Source organism: Gossypium hirsutum, chromosome A05 (assembly GCF_007990345.1).
Source record: "Gossypium hirsutum isolate 1008001.06 chromosome A05, Gossypium_hirsutum_v2.1, whole genome shotgun sequence".
In the NCBI taxonomy this organism is placed as follows: domain Eukaryota; kingdom Viridiplantae; phylum Streptophyta; class Magnoliopsida; order Malvales; family Malvaceae; genus Gossypium; species Gossypium hirsutum.
This window is the reverse complement of record NC_053428.1, coordinates 72361737-72369953: the sequence shown is the minus strand read 5'-3', so window position 1 is coordinate 72369953 and position 8217 is coordinate 72361737.

The following is an 8217-nucleotide window of genomic DNA, read 5'->3' as shown; positions in this document are numbered from 1 at the left end:
GAACAAGTCCAATTGTAATGCTTCGTACCCAGATTCAACGGACAGGTCAGGTTGGGGTGTTACAGGGAGAACAAATAATATCCGAAAGATATTAAGGATTTCCTATGAGGGTAAAAAACTTAGGATAAGGTCATTGGATAAGCACTGATTGAGTTACTTTTGTAATGGTATGTTATTGGAGATAACTTAGTCATGATACTATAGTGGAATGACTTCGTGACTAAATGGGTTTATAATTAATAGGAAAAAAATTGGAACTTAAATATAAATCATTTGAGCTTCAATCGCATATGTCTAGTCGGTCCCTCCATTAGCTCGTTGAAACCATAAATGAATTACATGTTGAATCAAATAGACAAAAATGAAAAATGAAAATGGAGAAATGAAAACATTTGGACATGATTTTTATTTCTTCCAAAATGAAAATGAAAATGGAGAATGGAACATTTAGAAATGAATGTGATTTTCTCCAAAATAAAAATGAAAAGGACTTGAAAAATGAGTTTATGTTTTTCTGAATTAAATAAAGTTCAAAAATAGAAATAAATAATTTGGTCATAGTGAACCATTGAATACAGAAAAATTAAATATATTTTCTCATAGATACTTTTATGGTAAAGTCGTCATGATTTTAATGAAATTAGAATTGAGTTGAAAAAATTATTTTATTTGAAATATATTGATAAATTTATTTTGAAAATAGAAAAACAAATATCGAGTTGGATCAAACTATAAAGTATTGGGCTAAAATTCTAGGAAGTAATTATAACTAGACCCGATATGAGAGGCCCAAAAGCCCATCATGTTAAAAGTGGTGGATGACAAACCCAAGTATAAATTTTGCAATGTTTAAATAATGAAAGAAAACGAGAATCTTGAATAAATTTTTCAGAAATATAAACATAGAATAGATTGGCCAAAATGGAAAGATTCAATTCAAGTAACATTAAATTTGTAAAGTTCTTAAACTAGCAATCCAAAGTCTAAAGGTATAAACCTAATGGAGTACAAATTAGTAGTTTTGTGAAAACAAAATAAGAAAAATGAAAATTGTCACCAAGTCCTAACATTGATTATGAAAGGTATAATATTCTTTTATGGTGGATGCAATAACCTTTAGATATCTTATTAGTCTAGCAATTTATGAAAATTTGATATACGTCTAATAGTTGTTATTACATCATTTTTATGAATCACTATATAGTGAAGTTTATATTATACTCTTTAAAGGATTCAAAATGTTGGAAGCATATAAAAGTTCTCGGGAAATGATTCAATATGTTTGTGTATATATGAATTGAAATTATTTGAACATATGTGTTAAATTCGACTCAATGAATAGTACTTGTAGGAAGATTATTAAATAATTCAAAACACCAATATGTATTTTTATAGAAGAATCATGATCAAAGTTTACTATAACTATTGTTGGGACTTCTGAAGAGACCAAAATATATTTATCCAAAATTCTTCCTCACTCATGACTTCAAGAAGAATGATGATATAAATATTTATCAAACTTGTTCAAGTGATCATTTGAAAAGATAGTATTCAAGATTGAAAACATTGAACATGATATATTATGTAATGTTGTCATGAGGGGGAGTAAATATCCGTTGTACTTTTTTTCTCTAAATCGGCGTTTCGTCCTATTAGGTTTTCTTAGTAAGGTTTTTAACGAGGCAACATATTATGCACATTATAGATAAGTGTACACTTTTTCATTCACTAATAATTGTTTTCCATAGGTTTTTTTTATCTTAGTAATGTTTTAACAAGACACATTATTTCCAATGGACATCTAAGGAGGAATGTTATAAATATTTTATTATAAAGTGAATGTTCATCAAGATCAAGATCAGTTTAATGTACATTAAGACTCTAATGTTCACTAGAAGTAGAATTTTATTTCATTTACACTTCTTATGTTTATAAATATAGAATTTGGAAAAGCATTGTAAAACTCTCTATTGATTAATAAAATACGTTCTTGTTGGATAAATTGAGTGGAGAAGATAGATCTGGAGATGATATTGAATTAAACAATAGACTTTAAGGCACGAGTGAGGCTTTCCAAAGAGAACTATTTGCCCCCGTACAAAATTGCTAGAGGGTTAAGACAAAGGTCCTCCTAGGATACAACAAAGCTTTTGAATTTCCTTTGATTAACAATATCAAGGAATTCCCTAACTCTTACTCTAATTTTTGAAAAATAGAATTGATTGTAATATCTTTGTGAGCACCATAGACCTTTTATTTATATACACTCAATGGACATTATTTTGAAGAGTCACGACCCTTTACATTTGATTTTCATTGGACATAATTCTTAGAAAAACATGTCCTATGGAAATCAAAAGTATCCATTGAATAAATCATCACTTTCTAATAAAGGCTCATGAATAATTATGAATTTGCAATCTACAATTTCCAACAATCCCCACTAGATTGCTAATTCCAGAAAATAAGTACACAACGATTATGCATAAACAAGGGTGTCCGCAGATTGGACCTTCATTTAGTACAAACTTCTCAAAGTATCAACAAAGTGAATAGTGGTTAGTCACTTGAACCATCACTCTTAAAGTCAATATCGAAAAAAATTTCACACATAACCATAAAGTATAAGAGTAAGAGTTTATTTGCTTTAGCACCATTATGGCCATGTGTTCATTCCATTTCATGAACATGTACAAAAAGAAATTATAAAGAAACTCTAGATGAAGCGACACCACTTCATGTCCATATAGGTAGATTTCATGAAAATTAATGTCCATCCATTAAGAGTAAAACTCATCCTCCTAAAACATAAACACTAAATCTTGATTCTTAATGCATGTTGTCATTTGATAACTTGTTATTACCCTTTGAACCTTGAAACTAACTTTTGGCTAGAACGAGGTAGGGTTTCCATTATCAATGATGTGATTAGAATGGTTTTAATCCTATCTCAGTAGTGGCACTCTTAACCAAATCCCTTGACAAACCTTTTGTCAATGGATCTAATAAATTTTCAATTGACTTAATATAGGTAACAATTATAATCAATTTTCTCACTTACTTATGTCTCAAACTTATGTGTCTAGGCTTTCCATTGTACACTTTATTGTACATTCGAGACATGGTGGATTCACTATCATATTATACAAAAATGGCGAACCTATGTTGTGGCCACAACTTTATATCTAGCAATTGATCTCTTACCCATTACGCTTCCTTGCCAGTAGCCGCCAAGGCTATAAATTCAGCCTCCATAGTTAAATGTGGGATGTAAGTTTGTTTCTTAGAGGCCCAACTAATGGCTCCACTTCTGATCGTAAAAATCCATCCCGATGTGGGCTTATTGTCACTTAGACTTGTAATCCAACTTGCATCCGAGTAGCCTTCTAATACCGTGGGATAATCACTATAGAATAATCCTAAATTTTTTGTTTTCTTAAGATAGCCAAAAATCTTACAAATTCCTTTCTAATGATAGGTATTAGGACAATTTGTAAATCTCACCAATTTATACACAACAAATGTGATATCAGGTCTAGTGCAATGCATTGCATACATTAGACTTCCAATTGAGCTAGCGTACTCAAGTTGTGCTATAGTGTAACACCCCACACCCATACCCTACGCCAGGACGGAATACAAGGTGTTACCTAACTCGGTCACATACAAACACACTTTTCTTAGACATCAAAATTTAGTCAAATTTAAAACTTTTTCGATTCTTTATCAAGAACTTCATAACAAAGGCCTACGAGGTTCCATCCGTCATTTAAAACCATTCGAGAATGATTTGGATTTTCCTATAAACTCTGAAAAATATTACTAGATACAGGGGCACACGCTCGTGTAGGAGGGGCAACATGCTCGTGTGACCAATTCGACATGGTCGTGCTGTTGGCCTTTGTGGCTCACACGGCTTAGGCAATGAAGGGACACGCCCGTGTCCTCCACCCATGTGGAAATAATTTCAAATGCCCACTTAAAGGGGTTTTCACACGGCTTGGCACACACCCGTGTCCCTGGCACGTGTCCTTCATACGACCATGACACGCCCGTGTTCTAGCCCGTGTGCAAAAACATTGACATTCTATTTCTGACATCGCAACCCCAAAATGTCAAACGGCCAAGGCACACACCCGTGTACTAGGCCGTGTCTTTCACATGGCTGAGACGCACTTCTGTGTCTCTGCCCATGTGTTTACTACCATGCATACTGACTTGAAATTTTTACATGCAGGGGACACACGGCCGGACCACATGCCCATAAGGTGGACCATGTGTCACACACGGCCTAGACACACGCCCGTGTGTCTACCCGTGTGGACAATATAAGACTATTTGCCAAGCCTCTTTGCCACCCTTATTTACACAACCTACACATTAGTAACCAAAACAAATACAAGGCTATCTCATGCAACCAAATCAGCCACAATAAACAACATTCCATGTGTGCATTTTACTCATCTATGAAGATAACATCCTTGTATATAAATCAAAATGGATATTAGCCATAATTCAAGGCTTAGTACAGAATAAGAGATTTATCCCAAGCCAACACATTTGGCCGAATTGATAATGACACAAAACACAAGTCTAGTTCCTTATACATGCCATATTCAAAAATATAAATCAAACTATACCGAAAGCTTCGATTGATAGTGTGATCGATATCTCTGACTTCCGTTGATCCTTGAGCTAGATAGGCGGCATTATAAGAAAATGGAAAATGAGAGGGAGTAAGCATAAAGCTTAGTAAGTTGCACATAAATAAATACACAACATAACTTTACCATTCATCAACAAGCTCATAATATACAATTGGGCATAAGTAAAACTTACTCATCAATATTCAGTACATATCGTAATCAAAAAATGGGCTCATATTCTATGTATATCAAACAGGTACCTATACCATTCACAACACAATTATACTTTCCTCGTTAACTTGAAATCTTAACTTTCACCGTTGAACCATTTGGAACACTATCAGATATTCAATAATTCTCAAACATAGGATAAGGTTCCGATGTCATGTCTCGAACATGGTCTTACACAAGCTCTAGCATATCTTTTCCGATGCCATGTCCCAGACATGGTCTTACACTGACACATCTAGTATCCGATGCATGTCCCAGACATGTCTTACACTGACTTACGTCTTGAGGCCGAGGCATGTCCCAAACATTTCTTACACTAGCACTCGTCTTAATGCCGATGCTGTGTCCCAGACATGGTCTTACACTTGCTCTCATAATGTAGCCGATGCATGTCCTAGACATGTCTTACACTAGCTCACAATAACCCATATGTTATGGCATGAATATCCGATTTATTTCCTAGGTTCAAACTGGAACTCTACTATCTCTATTACCATCATGCTTTCTCAATTCCACAACCAAGTAATTCATGCTATATTAAATTCAAGTACAATTCAACATATACATTAACATTATAGTTGTATTATTTACATACAACTTACCTCGGATTACAAAACATGGTGACTAGTCGATTTAATCGATTTGCTTGGCTTTCCCCCGGTTTAAGTTCGAATTTGGTGATTCTTGATCTATAATCGCAAAATACACTTATTAGTCACTAAATAAAATTTAGCAATCGAAAATTCATATCTTTGGTAAAATAACCATTTTGCCCCTAAACTTTGACAAAATGACCATTTACCCCTAGGCTCGAAAATCGATTTTTATCGAATTTCTTCAGATCTTAAGTCTAGCCGAACCATTTTTACTCTTATAGCAGCTCCAAATTCCCACTATTTCACACACTTATCTTCTATGTTACAACTTATGCAAAATAATCCTTTTAGGCATTTTCATGCTAACACCTTTCCCAAAAGTTGTTTATAAGACACCCAAGACTCATTTTCTTCCATAAAAAATCAGAAAAAATTACAAATAATTTCATGGAAAACCCTAAACTTTTAATCATTTTGCAAAATAGTACTCTCTTTTGAAAGCTTATGCTTCAAGGGTCTCAAAAATGCAAAAATCATCAACAAAGGGTATGGAAATCATTTATTTGAGAGGTTACAAGTTGCTGAAATTTTTAAGCTTTAAAACCCCTTTAAATGGATGATTTTTGACGGAGAAAGAAGATGAAAAAGGGATGATATCATTTTTCTTTTATTTTCTCCTATTTTAGTCAAAATAAGCCACCTAACTTACCAACTTTTGAGAATTTGACCACCTTTATCTCCTATGGCGGCCATGCCTTCCTAAGGGGTCCGATTGCCCTTTAAAGAGCCCCAATTTAGGTTCTGTAGCTATTTGGCTATTTTAGCTATCAAAATAGGACTTTTTCATTTTATGCAATTTAGTCCTTTTTCATAATTGGGCTCACAAACGTCACAATTAACTCACCAAATTTTTCATGCACTCTTAAAAACATACTATAACATCTAAATAATTTTAAAATAATTTATTTGACCCCAAATTTGTGGTGCTAAGACCACTGTTCTGGCTAGGCTCTAAATCGGGCTATTACATTTCTCCCCCTTAGGGATTTCGTCCCCGAAAATCTTACCGGGGAATAAGTTTGGGTACTGATCATAGTCTCCTCGGGTTCCCATGTGCCTTTCTCGACTCCATGTCTATGCCACAAAACTTTGACGAGTGCAATACTCTTATTTCTTAACTTTTTGACTTCCCGAGCCAATATCTTGACTAGCTCTTCACCATAAGTCATGTCCAGAAGAATCTCAACCTCTGTTGGCGCAATCACATGCGAAGGGTCTGATCTATATCGGCATAGCACAGATAAATGAAACACATCGTGAATATTTTCCAATTCTGGTGGCAAAGCCAATCGATAGGCAATCGGCCCTACTCTCTCGGTAACCTCATAGGGTCCTATGAAACGAGGACTCAACTTGCCTCTTCTACCAAATCTGAATAATTTCTTCCACGGGGATACTTTTAAAAATACCTTATCGCTGACAAAACTCAATTTCTTTTCGTTTCAAATCCACGTAGGATTTTTGTCTATCCAAGGTAGCCTTCAAGCAGTCATGAATCACTTTAACTTTCTTTTCAGTCTCTTTGATTAAATCGACCTTGTGAATCTGACTCTCTCTAAGCTCAGTCCAATATAAGGGCGTTTGACACTTTCGCCCATACAAAGCCTCATAAGGTGCCATTTCAGACTTTTCTGATACCTGTTGTTGTGGGTGAATTCAACCAATGGCAAGTACCTTTCCTAATTGCCTTGAAACTCGAGAACACAACACCACAACATGTCTTCTAAAATCTGAATCACTCTCTCTGACTGTCTGTCAGTTTGCGAATGGAATATCGTGCTAAAACTTAACTTTGTCCCTAATGCCTCTTGTAACTTTTTCCAAAACCTCGAGGTAAATCTCGGGTCTTTATCCGAAATAATCAACAAAGGCACACCATGTAGCCTCACAATCTCAGAAACGTACAAGTCAGCCAGTTTCTCAAGAGAGTAATCGGTATGCACAGGTATAAAATGTGCCGACTTTGTTAGCCTATCCACAACAACCCAAATAGCATTATTTTTCTTAGGGTTTACCGGTAAACCCGTCACAAAATCCATAGTGATCCTATCTCACTTCCACTCGGGGACCATGATAGGCTAAAGTAGACCCGAAGGTACTTGGTGTTCAGCCTTCACTTGCTGACACACAAGACACTTAGAAACAAACTCTGAAATATCTCTTTTCATCCCTGACCACCAATACATTTTCTTCAGGTCGTTGTACATTTTTACACTACCTGGGTGAACAGACAAACACCCATTATGTGCCTCATCTAAAATCTTCTGGATCAACTCATTGTTCTTAGGTACACAAGCTCTATCTCTGAATATCAAACACCCATCGACACCAACACGAAACTTGGATTTATTTTCTGTCTCGCACTGAGCCATCTTGGCTTGCAACTCCTTATTACCTGTCTGAGCTTCACGAATCTCTTGTAGAAATGTCGGTCTAGCTCTCAACTCGACTAGGACTGAACCATCACTAGACATAGCTGACTGAGTATTCATGGCTCTCAAGGCGAACAATGACTTTCTATTCAAGGCGTCGGCGACTACATTCGCCTTTCTCGGGTGATAGTCTATAACCATCTCATAATTCTTTATCAGCTCTAGCCACCTTCGTTGCCGCAGATTCAACTCCTTTTGAGTATCAGATACTTGAGACTTTTATGGTCAGTGAATACTCGACATTTCTCTCCA